Raw genomic sequence first — 16,019 nt, 5'->3', positions numbered from 1 at the left:
AGGCCCAGACCTAGAAGGAGCCTGTAAATGTTGATGACGTGGGTGGGTGGGCGAGTGAGTGTTGACTCACTTGCTGACTGCTGCTTCTTGTGGGGGTCACTCCTGGACACCTTAAGTTGCTCCCTACATGCTGAATCTTCCCAGATTCCTCCAGGGGGGGGGTGCATCATCTCCACTAACCAGAGGGTGACTGCTTGGAGAAAACAAGAATCTGCCCTGCAAAAGGATGGTCACTACAGTGAAACCAAATCCTGGGCAGCTCTCTCCCTTTGACTCTGACTATAGATCAGAAGATGTGGAAATGACAGTCAGCAAGGCCCGTCACCACCACAGAAGGCCCTCGAGGTATTTGATTCATTTGCATCTCACACCCTCTCCAGGACCACAATGAGTAAAGACAGTCCTGGGCAGTGGTCTGAAACAGGGAGAGTAGGAAGCTTGTATTTAAGAGTGAGTCACCAGGTTCCAACAACTCCTTTGGCAAAGTCCTTGCCAATGCCAGGTAACAAAGATCTAGAACATTTTTGGGAATAGAATTGGGAACAAATTTACAGCTGCCTCGATTTGACTGGGAATTCCCTTGCTTGGTCTAGCTTTTCTAACGCTGCATTCACCTCATCTCTCCTTCATTGCCTCTCCACCTTTCCAGCAGATTCTCAAGGGGCCAAATGTTTATAAAATTAAAAGCATGGATATTCATCACAGAAACTGTTAGTAGCAGCAGCTTCAAGAGATGGTCGGGTTTGATGTGATGATACCATTGACAATTTTTAAAACTGCTCTCCTAACGTGAAGATAAAATACATGGGGAAACAATTTTTACCAAACTAGATTTATGTTGAAATGCTCCTTACTAGATCGAGTGCATCATAGCATAACCATCCCTAAAGAGGAGCAGAAACTTGTCCTGTGACACACGAGTTGATGGCTTGATAAACATGAAAACTTAGAGTGAGACTTTGCCTTGGAAGTCATTGATCCAGCTGTTCACCCAATGTAAAAATTGCTTAGAAAGATGCCAAAGAAGATGCCTCTGTGTAAGTAATGTGTCAAGAAAGCCAATTCAACAACTTTTGCAAATCTCTACAGTGTAGTTGCTGAATGTAACGAAGTTGTCAGAATTCTTGGCTGCAAAAGTCTTACAACCACCAACATGGAAGCTTTGCCCTACCTCTTGGTTTGCTGCCAGAGGCCAATCCTGAAGGAAGTTGGCACAGAGGACAACTCGAAACCTGGAAGAGCATGGCGGACCCCATTTCCCCGGTCCCACCCAGTGCTACCACTCAAACTGAATCCAACAGACCTGGGCACACTGATGTTACGATGGTTCATAGAATTCCCCTGCTAGTCCCCCAAACACACCCTAACAATTTAAGCTCTGGACGTCTATGAAGCACATTTTATTTCTTGAAAATTGCCTCCAAAGTTGTCCAGTTTCTTAAGGCAAAGTGCCAATATAGCAAAACAAATAAAATTGCTCTTTGACCACTGGGTACAACCATTACTCACACTGTCCACATGGCCTTTCACAATGTGTAAGCCACGATTGCCCTTTTACTGTCCCTTTCTTTCCCAACCAGAGAGCTGAAGTAGATGCAAGCAGCTCAGCAGGGGTGTGGGGGGGGGGGGTAAGTGGAAAGTGGAGGCAATGTGATGTACTTGCACACTCTCTCCTTGGATCTGCATTGAAATCTGCAAAGATTCTCATCCTTCCAGTGCTGCAAGAACTGGTACCCATATCATAAGACCCACTCTGCCCCACCTCACCCCCACCTCCTCTGGGTCCCTCCAAGTGGGCAATTTTTATCAAAGAGATTTGCAATATTTGTATGTATAACTAAGTGTCAGGTATGGGGGGGAGCATGCCCCTTATGAAACAAAAATTATAGCTTGCCACAAGATGTCAGTATATGTCCTCATACAAGTTAGCTGTTACATTTTTAGAGATGAAATATGAGAATCAAACCTAATGTACATCTTATACCCTGAGATTAGCAAGAAAACATGTTCCTGTTCATTTTTTCAGTAAAGAGAGCAACAAAAACCTTTGGGTATATTTGATTAAACACAGAATAGAGGTGTGGTGGGTGACCTTCAAGTATCACTAGAACCCCGTCCACCTTTCTCTTCTTCATGCCAGTGTCTCTACTACTGCAAAAAGTCGGCAGGGAGCATGGGTGGAGCTCACAGACACCTTTCTGCTCATTTCCCTCCCCATCACTCCTTTGCCCCTTGAGTATCTTGACAGCGTTCTAGTTCTGAGAAGGTCTTCTTTCCCCAACGTTACCCCAAATGCAGCAACAGCTTTGAAGGAAGAGAAAGAAAGAGAGAAGGTGAACAAATGATAGAGAACACAAAAGAGAAAGAACAAAAATGAGCCATTTCAAGAGGATACATACCCCTCCCAGGGAGCAGGGGGACCAAAGGAGAGGTCAGTTTCTGCTTACCTTTTTGCCATTCACAAAGAAACCAACTCATCTGCTGTCATTGTCAGGGGTTGGAGGGTCTCTGAACTCCAGGTACCTCACACCCAAAAGACACTGCCAGTTATCACTGCTCTGCAACCTGAAAAACACTCCTCCCCACAAAATGAAATGAAGTCAGCCAATGGGAGGGACACAGCTTAGAGCTTCAGGGCACGGAGAGTTCTTGGCAAAAGCCACCGGTTTACATAATCAAGGAAAATGCAAACAATCATACATAGCACATCACATCCCTAACACCTTGTCAAAAGCACAGAGGAAGACACAGACAGGTATCACCAAGGCGGGGGGGGGGGGGGGTGCCTTGGTGCCAGATGACCATGGGTTTTAGGCTGTATCCTCGTGGAAACTACATCATCCCCCAACTTGGTTAAGACAGAGAAGGGGGCAGGGCCATGGGCATAGTCATAGTCATAGCTATAGAGATGATTCACAGCCTCTGCATCTACACTTTCATTTTACCATTTAGGTTTACAGCAACCCAGACTCAGCACACACATGCAGGACTCATTCTCTCACAGCCTGGAGAAGGATGGGAGTCACAAAGTGCAGAGCCCAGTGATTCACATGCGAAATTCTGGCATCTGACCTCTGCAGATCACTTACCACTTTCAGAACTCACTTATTTTCATCCTGTAAATAGGTAAATGAATGACACCAAGAGCAAAAGGCCAAGGGATGAATGATGTATTTTGGAAGTGCTTTGTAATTTGTAAACAACCCAAATTTTTATTACTATTGCAAATGTATTCTCAACAGCACAACAAAAATAATTCTGATAATGAACCACTTTTGAGACCTTCCTTTTATTTGTTTCTCTCATGGAAATGCCCTTGATTAAATTGTCAGCATACCTCATAAAATATTTCAAATACGGTACCAAATAAAATGCTCATATCTCATAGGCATAGGTCAAATTAATACAGAGCTGAAAAACCTTCGCCATCCAGTACCCATTAACTCCGAGTATAAACATAAATGCATATCACCCATCCGGGCAGCACCAATGGGCTCTCTAAAGTCCAGCACCCAACTGCCCCTCCCAACACACACATACCCACACACACACACATACACACACACACACAACACACACACACACACACACACACACAAACACACACCAGCATTCCCTCTGGTCTTCTACTCAGCTAGCCTTTCAAAGGCTACAAGGGGGACAAAAGCAGTAATGGGAAGATGTGCTTGGTATAGAAATAACTTAGAGAAACTGAAGACAGCCAGGATAACATCCATGTTATCGCACAGACCCCTCTCCACAACAGCCTTTATTTAGTCAGGAGATGAAATTCCACTTGCAGGGGGACTAATCATCCCAGTTTGTCCCCAACTGTCTTGGTTTTAGCACTAAATCCCTGGCAAATTCCCTCAGTCCAGGGAAAATTAAGATAATTGGTCAACATAGAACAGTGGTTCTTAACTGGGGAGTGGGGATGCCCACCCCGGGAGTCTCCTGGCAGTGTCTGGCGTTTTGTTCTGGTGATATGTTTTGGTGACACAAGTCATCAATAATCAATCTATAAAAATAATAGTAATAGAAGAGTTTTATTTGAGCCAAACTGAGGACTATAATCTGGGAGACAGTCTCTCAGATAACTGAAAAACTGTTCAGAGAAACACGGTTTTCTAGAACTGTTTTATACTTTGTCAGAAAAAAGAACATCTAACATGACAGGAATACATTTCTTCATGGTTTCAAAAAAAATAAATAAATAAAAGACAGATCAGCACATACACAGTAGGTCCATATAGCCCTGGCACCTGGAGAAAGGAGACATATCATCAAAGGAGTACTAGACTGGTGTCCCCGGAAGGGAAACACTTTATCTTTAAAATGGACATTCTTACTTCTGGTCAGTGGGCCCTTTTCTTTATCAGTTAAAGCAGAAGTACAGTGTATGTTTAATAGGCCATAACACAGGCTGCTCTGGTTAGCATAAACTTAAGGTCATGTATAAGCCAGAATGACTTCCCTATATACCTTGATATGTGAAAATTTCTTCCATCATTTCCTTGTTTTGATTGAAAACAAAATCTCTCAAATGAAAACAATGATGATCAAAAAATTTGTCCCTTCATGCCAGAATGCTTGCTGCCTGCCCAATATGTTTCTCAGGACTAGGACTTCCTCTCTTCTTTTTTATAGGAAAAAGGAGTGAAGTGGTCCTAGGAAAGTTGTGTCTGGTCTCTAAAGACTGAGGACTGTATCAGACAACGGATGCACACATTAATATGTTGAAGAATTTGAACCTGAAATGTTAGGCCAGAGAGAGGTCAGTCTAGATGAGTGGTAATGTTAGGAGCATTGACAAGTCAGTGGCGGGTATTATGAGGGGCTTTTGTCAGTCTTGTATGACCAAGGAATTTGATGACAGATTCAACAATCTGTTATATCTCCCCCAGTAGCTATACTCTGTGACTTTACTAGAGAATGTTCTTTCCATCCTGAACACTGAGACAAAAGTATAGTCAGAAATAAGACAATTTTCAATTTGATAGGGAGACAAACATTTGGTAAACAGTTCAATAGAACTAGGTCGGATGAGTCTCTGGATACTTGGGTCAGCTGCCTACCACTGTCGTCAACTTATCCTGGCTTCGGTGGTGCTTGCCTTAGTCAGTAGAAGCCAGGTGCCAGAAATAGGTGTCAGAAATAGGCGTCAAGGTCTACTGAGGTGGAGGGGCCTTTTCTAAATGACAGATGTGAATCCATGGGTCTATGCCTTTTAATTTGCTAGCACATGGATTAGTAAATAATACCCTGATAAGGTCCTGTCCAACATGACTGCAAAGAACATTTTGATTTATTTCCAATGTGCACAATCTCCTGGTTGCAGGTCATGGGGGCATCTGATCTTTGTTCAAAGATAGTTTAATGAGGTAAGCTTCAGAACCAAGCTTAGAATGTCCTTTTAATAATTCAATTAAACTTTATAATAATGCTACACAGAAAAAAGGAGCCATCTGGGAAGTGAGTCTCAGGCAGTAAATACCAAACCTCACAGATAATTAACTACATGAGAACTTAATATCCATGAAGGTATATTAATGAAACGTAATTTCTTCTCTCTAAAATTATCTTCATTTCTACAAAATACAGCCAAATTAAGACTAATTTATTTGCAAAATATGTCTGATTTCAACACACTTACCCTATTATTATTTGATTATTTGATCTTACAGGCTCTTTTACGTTTGACTTTGTTGGAACTTTTCATAAGGAATCCCAAAATTGAACTTACAAAGGGCTTCTCAAGGCCAGGAAAGCCACGTCAAAGACTTGCCATCAGATTCTGCCTGCAATACCTATAGGTTTGGGAAGGTTTCTCTCTTCTCAAGATCCAAAATATCTTGAGGTTCCTGCAAGTGCCAGAAAGTAGCCTTCCTTATTAACCTGGTAAGATTGCTGGAACCCTGTAAGCAAGGTACCAGGAGCTTTATAGTTCCATAAAGTCTACCCTAGTTTCTTAAAACTAGTCATATTTCATCTTATGTATAGTCCTGAATATGACACTTCAGTCAAAGCCATGATAATATAGTCAATGTTTCCAATTGTGTCTTGTTATAAGGAGAACAAATTCTTATTGACTTATGCAAATAACTATATTGCCATGAAAATAAGAGTATTCACTAAGAGTTTCCAAATTCTGGTGGGATCTGGTAGGGAGAAAAGATAAAGATTAAATTCTGAATACAAAGGTGTAATTTACCAAATTGGTGTAAGTCATAATTAGCTTAAGAGAAAGGTTTCCTTATAACTGAAAAATAAAGATGAAAAGTTAGTAATATTTCAGACAAAAATATCACTAAAATTATCATTATATTTATCAGTTCATTCAATCCCATGTAACTAATTCTTGTTCTGCTTGAGCCCAGTTTTTCCTTTAGTTCTGTCTACCTTGCCTGATGATTGAGGGTGATAGTGTCAGTGACAAGTTGAAGAAGTTTGCAAGGCTTTTGTTAAGGCTCATATGTTTTGCCCAGAAATTGGGGTGCACTGATCACTGGAGATTGTAGACAGTATACCTCAAAAAAAATCGTATTTTCTAACAGTTTCTTTGTCATTGTGAGGGGCAACAGCCTTGCAGTAAGGGAAGGCTTTAACCATCAAATGAAAACTGGGGCTTGCCAGGGATCCAGGAAGAGCCAAGTGGTCATCTTGGGTTTCCCAAGGCCCAACTTTGTAATTCACAGCTATTCCTTACTCATCCTAATTTCTCTGATCTGGGAGCAGACTGTTGCCATGTTTCAAGGATATCAAGACGGCAAAAGTCTGACAATGGGGGATTAATTTTTTCTGCAGAAGAAGACTGGACTTAATTTATACATGCCATAATCTTTACAGATTCTGTTGTTGCTGCCTTTTCATGAAAGTCAGCTAGGGCATTTCCCTGATACTTGGGTTCAGTCCCTTTAGTCTAAGTCTCAATTTTGATGACAGATACTGTTTTATGTCAGGACATGTAAGACTCCTAGGACATGCATTATAATGCATGTTTACATGGACACTACATAAAGAAGACTGAATGCTACTTTTTATTTAACAGTGCTTCCCATGACATGTGCCTAATTAGTTTAATACATCTCTTTTTATAAGGAGGGAGAAATATCTCAAAATTAGTTCCAAACCAAAAGACTTCATTTAGGATTTGAATATAGGAAAGTTTTCCAAAAATACAAAAAGATTTTTCAAAAGTTTAGTCAAGTAAGTCACTGTCAAAAAAATGCTTAGTCATTCACTTAACCAAAGGGACAATATAAAATATTTCAAATGCAAATACAGAAAGACAACAGATTGCTCAAAGTGTAAAGAAACCTTTACAATCTGTTATCAAAACAAATCAATATTCCAAGAAAACTTTATCATCCTAACCGAGAGAGAACCAAATTCTAGTTTTGCTGCACCTTACCTTTAATATTAAAATTTATTCACTCAGTTAAATTCAGTCTAATCTTAGCCAGTCCTGACTACACACAAAGCTCTTTTCTCACAAACCTCCCACAACTTTCTATACCCAGATTAGTTTGTCCTCTTATTTTCTTTCCCATTTAGAAATAACTAAATTCAGGACAAAATCATTTTCTTTTTACCTTAACAAAATGCATTTCCATTTCTCACACCTTCTTTTACTGGAATCACACAACCTACTTTCCTTGCATACTGAAATGTTTCCCTTATTATTTCTAGTAGGTTAATTTACATATATATATATATATGTGTGTGTGTGTGTGTATATGTGTGTGTGTGTGTGTGTGTGTGTGTGTGTGTGTGTGTGTGTATATATATATATATATATATATATATATATATTACAATTTTTAACCCTTGAGCCTTAATCTCTAGCAAAACCCAAGAAGCAACAATTGTGAACTGCCATACTAGCATTTCCTGATTGGCAATGTATATACAATATTCCATAACTTCAAGAAACATACATACACTCACAGCATACTTTCTTTCCTCAATATGATATAAGACATGTGTGCAATAAACCAAACATCTTTAGTTTTTCTCTAATAAAAGACAAAAGTAGGTAAACATTGACTTGCTTGGCAATTAATATTTCAGTATCTTATTATTAAAAATGATCTAGACATTAAATGACTTCCCATCATTAAACTTAATTTAGCAAAACTCTAAAGTTTCAAGTAATAAAAAACCAGGAAAAAATATTTTTAAGTAGACATACCATAAAACATAATTATTCTTAAATAATCTGCTTAAAAAACACTTATCTCTATTTTATTACTTATGAAAATAGTATCATATCAAGTTAATTTTCTTGTTGACAAGTCTTCTAACAGAGATAACATGAGTTTATTGACTTTCTGTAAAGCCAGGTACAATAAAAGTATTATTCTCAATGTTGATGACCCTAAAGACATGTCTGTATTAATTATATCAATAACTTAAACTAACTTTAGTACTGAACATTAATAATGAATATTTCCCAGATCAAATGAACCCAGAATTCCTTTGAACGAGTTCCTATTTTATTTCTGAGAATTTATATAAGCACTTACTTGTTTAAGCCAATGAAATAGAGCTCTTTTACAAATTAATTTTGACAATACCGTCCAAAGGTAGAGACATATCATGTCTATAACCAAACATAGACATACATATAACCAGATAAACACAGATAGAGATCTAATAGTTTTCCTGCTTGAGTTTGAAAAGGCCTCTTTCCTCTTCTTCTTCTTTTTTTTTTTTATTGTTTTTCTTTTTTGTCTGTTTGTTTTAAATTTTAGGTTGTACTGATTAAACCAAGGCTATAGTCTCAGGTAATGAGGGCTATGTTTACATTTCAAGGACATGGTAAAAGTTAGAATTTTAAGCTTTCTCCAAGAAGTACTTTGTTGCCTCTGTGTCAGAATTTTGAAAAGATGTTTTATCAAGCCAGCTTTATTTTCCAGCTGCATACATAAAACCAGTTTCAGAATGTCAGAAGAGCCCTACCCTGATCATGTTAGGGCCAGGTTAAGTACTTGATAGTATTGGTTCAGTATCAACTTTCCATGAAGTGAGTCCGACTGCTAGTGGGTAGCTGCCCAGGTGGGAGCTGGGAGGCTTTAGAAGTGCTATTTCCCATTTTCCTTTACTTTCATTTTATTTATAAGGTCTGAACAGTTTCTAAGGGCAGTGTAGTGGGTCAGAAGTGTGCTACCTGTGAGCTTAGTTTATCAAGGTATCACCCTTCAGTTGGTCTAGCTTTTTCATGTCTCATCTTCTCCTGTAGTGGTCTAAAACCTCTGTGGGGGCTCAGAGCACTGAAAGACCATTTCTTATGTGTACATCCCAGGAGAACTATAAATTACATCAAGTGTCATGATGGGGTTCCCTATGGGACCACTACTCATCACTATGATCAGTTCTCAGATGATTCCTCCAGGTTGCCTGAGAATGTCTCTAGGTTGGTAGGAACTACCGCCCTTCTCTTGAGAGCTGAATGGATGCGATCTCTCATTTTGCTGTCAAACAGCTACTTCATAATATATATACACAAATCTTTCCAATTTAAGCCAAATTGGAGAAAAAGGTCAGCCAACCCAGTTTACTCTAAAGTTCCTTCTAGGCTTTTCCAGTCTAAGAATTCCCTCTAGGTGTCTGTGTAAGAAATCACCTAAAGGTCTCTGCCTAGGAAAGCACTCCAAAGTTTCTTCTAGGCTTTTCTTGCTTAGGAATTCTCCCTAGGTCCTGTTCACCTAGGAAATACACCGAAAGTTTCTTCTAGGCTTTTCCTGCCTAGGATCTCCTCCTAGTTCCTTTTTATCTAGGAAATGCACTGATACTGCAATAAAATGCCAAGTCTTAAAATAACAACTAGAATAAAAGTCAAAGGAAGGTCAAACCTAAGATAAGGAGGTCCATATATCAGAAGAACTCACCAAGGCACCAGAAGAATGTGGTGAAGCTGGGGTGGTGGTGCTCAGAGTCTGTGCTTGGTACTGAGAGCTGGTCCATAGTAGGCTCCAGGTGACCTCAGGTGGGTTTTTCAGATATCCTGCTGACTACACCGAGTAATGTGAAAGAAAATCATCAATAATCAATCTATAACAAGAATAGAAGAGAGTTTTATTCAAGCTAAACTGAGGACTATAGTCTGGGAGACAGCCTCCCAGATTGCTGTGAGAAACTGTTTCAGAGAAGCATGGTTTTCAGTACAGTTTTATAATGTGTCAGAACAAAGAACATCAAACATGACAAGGGTACATTATTTCTAGGTTCCAAAGAAGACAGATCAGCACATACACACATGTGTACGGTGAGGCAGTATGGCCCTGGGGCTTGGGAAAGGAGCCTCATCATTGAAGTAGTACTAGCACTGGTGCCCCAGGAAGGGAGACATTTAATCTTTATCTTTAAAACAGACATTTTTACTTCTGGTCAATGGACTCTTTTCTTTATCAGTTAAAGCAGATGTACAATGTATGTCTAATAGTCCACAAAACAGGCTGTTCTAGTTAGCATAAAGTTTAAGTTAAAAGATATATAAGCCAGAATGACTTCCCCATACTTCAATATGTGAAAATTTCTTCCATCGGTTTTATTGTCATGCCTAGGGAAAGGTGTTAGTGGCATCTAATTAATAGAGGCCAAGGATGCTACTGAACATTTAACCTTACAGGTGCACGGGAGAGCTTTCTGCAAGGAATAACTACCTGGTCTAAAACGTCAATAGAGCCACTACTGAGAAATCCTGCCCTAAAAAGAATAAGAAAGGAGTTGGAAAGACGTAGAGGGGCTCAGCTTGGGGTGGTGTTCTGTAATGGGTTGATTCCCCAGACAGTGCCCACACCTCTGGGATTGAGAAGCTTTCCCTCTATTCACTGATCTACTCAGCTTTACCAGACCTCCACTTCCTCCCAGCCAGTCTCTAGCCAAAATCTCAGAACACTTTGAAGGTAAAGGGGGAAGGCTGACTAAAGAGCTCAGGTTTGGGGTTAGGCAAACAAACCTGAATATTAGCCCTAACACTTCTGTGTGACTTATGGCAAAAATAACTCTTGGCTTCACTCTCATCTAGGAAGTGGAGATGACTATACCTACTTTGTAGGAATCCACTCTGGTGAGACTTAAATAAGGCAGAGGTAAGATGTGTTGCCCACAGTAAATACTCAATATGTACAGTTGCCCCACAGTATCTGCGGGGGATTGGTTACAGGACTCCCGCAGATACCAAAATCTGCAGAAGCTCAAGTTCCTTATATAAAATGATATATAAAAGTATAGTGAATATAGTTGGCCCTTTACATCTGTATTTACAGTTTAGCATGCAGATTCAACTAATCCTGGATCTCACTTCCAGCCCTCGGTTGGTTGAATCTGCAGATTTGAAATCCGTGGATACAGAGATCCAACTATAGAGATTGATTTACTTCCCACTCAGCCCCCTTCTCTTACTTGAAGATGAAATTCCAGTTACTATGGAACATTGAAAATGAAAGTGAAACACATTTTCAATAAGGGCTTATGTTGTCATTCAGATTTTATTTCTATAATAACTCTAATAACTAGTTTATTTCTGTAATGCTGAGACTCAGCAAAACCTTTGACTTAGTATGATTACTTCTAACTCAGAAAAATATTTCTGACTATGTCTTTCTCTGCAATTTTCCAAGATGCTATAAATTAGGGGGACACAGACTAAAATAAATATCACCCTCCCTAAGCTGAAGATCTTCTGTATGTGCTTTCAACGTTGGGATGAATTCTTAAACTTGGGCTGAATAATGGAACTTCATGGTCTTGAAATAGGCCAACTACAACTTACATTACATTAATTTCCTCCATTTTCCTAAGGACTGTCTTGGTGTATAATATGCACTTCATTGGCTTGTGGGGTCCCAAAGTCCACAGGAAAACCCTGAGGCCTCCTGGATACAAGCCTCTTCTTCTTAGAACAACATTTTCAAGAAATCATAAGAGATAAGAAGGGGGAAAATGCTGCCAAGAGCCAAGTCGTTATTTCTGGAAGAATGAGCTCTCCTGGGGCCCAGTGCTCCCTGCAAAAGGAAGAGTAATTCAGGAAAACTCTGGAGTGTTCCCTGAAGGCTTGATCAGGGTTGGGTCGACAGCTATAAAGCCTTTACTGCCTTTGAGTTGATTCTCAAGTAGCTTGTGCCCTGGCAGACCACCGGATCCTTGCAGAAGTCTCACTACCAGCCTGTAACCTGCCTCTGCAGCCATGCCTCTGGTCTGCTCACTCCTGCTCTTTGAATCCAGATGTGCCTTTTTGTCTACGCCCGACAGGCATCTCCTGTCCATTTTCTTCACTTACAACAAACTTTACTTGAAAAAAAAAATCACTTTTCTTTAAAAGAAAAATAATCCTTTGTTCAGATTATTTTTTTTTTTACTAAGTTATTGGCTTTTTAAAAAATAATACTGGTTTCCCTCCTACATATGCCCGTTCCAGATGAAAGGACTTGCTATATTCTCAGAGCATCACTGCCCAGCACTCATGTCCTCCCGTGTTCTCCCAGATGTCTACATTACTAACCAGTCCTAATAATAGTTCTTGATGCCTGAATAACATTTCTTTTGCATAATGTGATTTATTTGATCCTTATAAAATACCTGCAAGATAAGCAGGGAAATTATTATTATCTTCCCTTTCTAGACAAAGAAAATGGTGCTCAGATAGGTTGAGTTGTCAACTGTCATATAGTAAGCAAGTACCAGTTTCTACATATATCACCCACTAGCCAGCATAGAAATCATCTCTTTGATGGTTCTTCACTAACTAGGAAGCATGAAACCCAAGATTGTTAGGATAGCACTCCTGAGCCTTCTCGGTTGGGCTGAAATCCAGCCTTCTGGTCAGTGAAGTGTCTTTCTCTCGTGCCTGGATGGTGAACCCCTGAGACCAGGAGCAGAATTGTTTACAGCTATATAGCTGGTGCCCAGCATAAGGCCAGGTATAGAAAAAGGATGAATACATTCTCATTGAATTGAGCCCACAATGCAGGGAATAAGTTGAGGTTTCAGAAATGTCTAAGCCTCTGCCTTTTACCAAATAATGGAACTTTCTTCCATCACTTCATATATTCTTAGCACCATTTAATGTCCCTCACCAGCTTCTTTCCAACTAATCTTCTGTCGTTGATATTAGGTAACCAGCTAGTATTCTTCAGCATAAAGGCCACACTACTATTACTATTACTACTGAGAAAATCAACCTTTTATTTCCTACATATGTCTGGGAAGTAGATCCTTTTATAATCAACAAGGTAGGATTGTCTAAAAGTGGATACAGAGTCAAAACTAAAAGCATCTGAACTTCAGCCTGGGCCAATACTTCAGACAAAAAGCTCAAAGAACAGAAAAGGCCCAGAAGCAAATTTAAACCCACTTTACCTGTGTGCATCTATTATGTCTTTCAATATACTCTGTAATCTTACCATCAATGTGACAATGACAGCGTGGGCTTGTCTGGATACCAAGTCAGGTATCTCTCCAGTCTGAGCTGCTCCAGCACAATTCAGGAAGGAGGGTCCTTACTACTTGGCTCACTCAAAGGATCAGTTCGCCTATTCTCTGTAGACAGTATGGCTGGATGAGGACCACTGGGGAAAACTATTTCCACAATTGTTTGCAGCCCCTGTTCCCCTCCTCTGACTTATTTTTCTTATTATCATCTGAAATCCTATATAATGTGCTCACTTACATGGGTATTGTCTGTCTCCCTGCACCTAATAGAAGGTAAGTGTGGCAGACATGTCTACCTGCCCACCAAATATTCACGCCCTCCTCTAATGGAGAGTTTCTGCTGGGAAACCATTGCCAGCCAGAAGCGACATTTCCCAGCCCTCTTATTGTGGATAAAGCTATATTATTGAGTTCTGATTAATGTAATATGGGTGACAGTGATATTCACAATGGCCAGGCTGCCATTTTCTCTCCCACTGTCTACCCTTCTCTCTAGAGCCTTTAAGGACAGTTGATCCTTGGCATTTGTGGATTAATATTTGGGATTTTAGCTCTTTGTGAATAATTCCAAAGTTTTATGACATAATATTTGCCATTTTTCCAAAGCATGATTTTTTTACTTGATATTGAATAGAGTATCAATTCTTTTTTTTAATTGAAGTATTGTCAGTTTACAATGTTGTGTCAATTTCTGGTGTAAGCATAATGTTTCAGTCATACATGAACACACATACATTTGTTTTCATGTTCTTTTTCATTATAGGTTACTACAAGATATTGAATATTGTTCCCTGTGCTCTACAGTATAAACTTGTTGTTTATCTATTTTATCTATTATTTAGTAGTATCTGCAGATCTCGAACTCCCAATTTATCCCTTCCCACCTTCTTCCCCTCCTGGTAACCATAAGTTTGTTTTCTATATCTGTGAGTCTGTTTCCATTTTGTAAATAAGTTTATTTGTGTCTCTTTTTTTAGATTCCACATATAAGTGATATTACATGGCATTTTTCTTTCTCTTTCTGGCTTACTTCACTTAGAATGACATTCTCCAGGTCCATCCGTGTTGCAGCAAATGGCATTATTTTATTCTCTTTTATGGCTGAGTAGTATTCCTTTGCGTGTGTGTGTGTGTGTGTGTGTGTGTGTATATCTGTATCTATATCTATCTATCTATCTATCTATCTATCTATCTATCTATCTATCTACCTATCTATCTATATCTCATAACTTCTTTATCTAGTCATCTGTCAATGGACATTTAGGTTGTTTCCATGTCTTGACTAGTATAAATAGTGCTGCTATGAACACTGGGGTGCATGTCTTTTCAAATTAGAGTTCCCCCAAGATATATGTCCAAGAGTGGGATTGCTGGATCATATGGCAAGTCTATTTTTAGTTTTTTGAGGAATCCCCATACTGTTTTCCATAATGGCTGCACCAAACTACATTCCCACCAATAGTGTAGGAGGGATCCCTTTTCTCCACACCCTCTCCAGCAGTTATCGTGTGTGCACTCTTGCGTGTGTGTGAAGGCCATTCTGACTGGTGTGAGGTGATACCTCATTGTCGTTTTGATTTGCATTTCTCTGATAATTAGTGATATTGAGCATTTTTTCATGTTCCTATTAGCCATTTGAATGTCTTCATTGGAGAATTGCTTATTTAGTTCTTCTGCCCATTTTCAGATTGGGTTGTTTATTTTTTAATTAAGTTGTATGAGTTGTTTGTATACTCTAGAAACTAAGCCCTTGTCAGTCACATCATTTGTGAATATTTTCTCCCATTCTGTAGGTTGTCTTTTTGTTTTGTTTATAGTTTCCTTTGCTGAGCAAAAGCTTATAAGTTTAATTAGGTCCCATTTGTTTATTTTTGTTTTTATTTCTATTGCTTGGGTAGACTGTCCTAGGAGAACAGTGCTAAGATTTATGTCAGAGAATGTTTGCCTATGTTTTCTTCTAGGCGGTTTATAGTGTCTTGTCTTATGTTTAAGTCTTTAAGCCATTTTGAGTTTACTTTTGTGTATGGTGTGTTGTGTATGGTTCTAACTTCACTGATTTACATGCAGCTATTCAGCTTCCCAAGCTCCACTTGTGAAGCATGAATTTTAATCTCACGAGCTCCAGTGCTGCATCCACATCACAGCACACTAAGCAATCCTCATTGAGAGATTTGAGATTTCTTATACTATTACCTTTATTTTAGTGCATTTTGTGATTATTGGGAAAATTAAGACATGCACATCTCCTTACTGATATAGCAAGTAACCTTAAGCTCTTCTAGGAGAGTATATAGTTCTTACTATAAATGCTGCAATGGAAGGCCTCCAGTCCTGAGGCTAGTCTACTGGTCAAGGTTAAATCACCTTCATAGTGGAGACATTCTGAAGAGGACAAAGATTTATGAAGCTGCTAATAGTATTAGGTCCTAAGTTAGGGGTTCTATGTGGAGCTCACTTACTTTCTCCAATATCCGTAAAGACAGATGAACTTTGTTTTCTATGTGAAAAAGCTGTCTGGACTCAGAGAGGTTAAGTAATTCACATGGCTGGTAAGGGAAAACCAGGATTTGAACTGAAGTTCCTCT

At 39.3% G+C, this 16,019-nt stretch overlaps 1 long non-coding RNA gene across 1 annotated transcript in view; it reads right to left on the bottom strand.

Annotated features, from left to right (window-relative positions):
- Positions 1-2,453: 2,453 nt before the first annotated feature.
- Positions 2,454-16,019, bottom strand: part of LOC135323083 (uncharacterized) — a 38,269-nt gene continuing 24,703 nt past the window's right edge. Inside the window, exons 2-3 of the long non-coding RNA XR_010384238.1 lie at positions 9,891-10,013; positions 2,454-2,575 (exon numbers count right to left, since the gene is read on the bottom strand). This is a non-coding gene — a long non-coding RNA (uncharacterized LOC135323083). The remainder of the gene's footprint in view (positions 2,576-9,890; positions 10,014-16,019) is intronic.

The sequence above is a fragment of the Camelus dromedarius genome, chromosome 15 (assembly GCF_036321535.1).
Source record: "Camelus dromedarius isolate mCamDro1 chromosome 15, mCamDro1.pat, whole genome shotgun sequence".
NCBI lineage: Eukaryota > Metazoa > Chordata > Mammalia > Artiodactyla > Camelidae > Camelus > Camelus dromedarius.
This window is presented reverse-complemented; position numbering and strand designations above follow the sequence as displayed.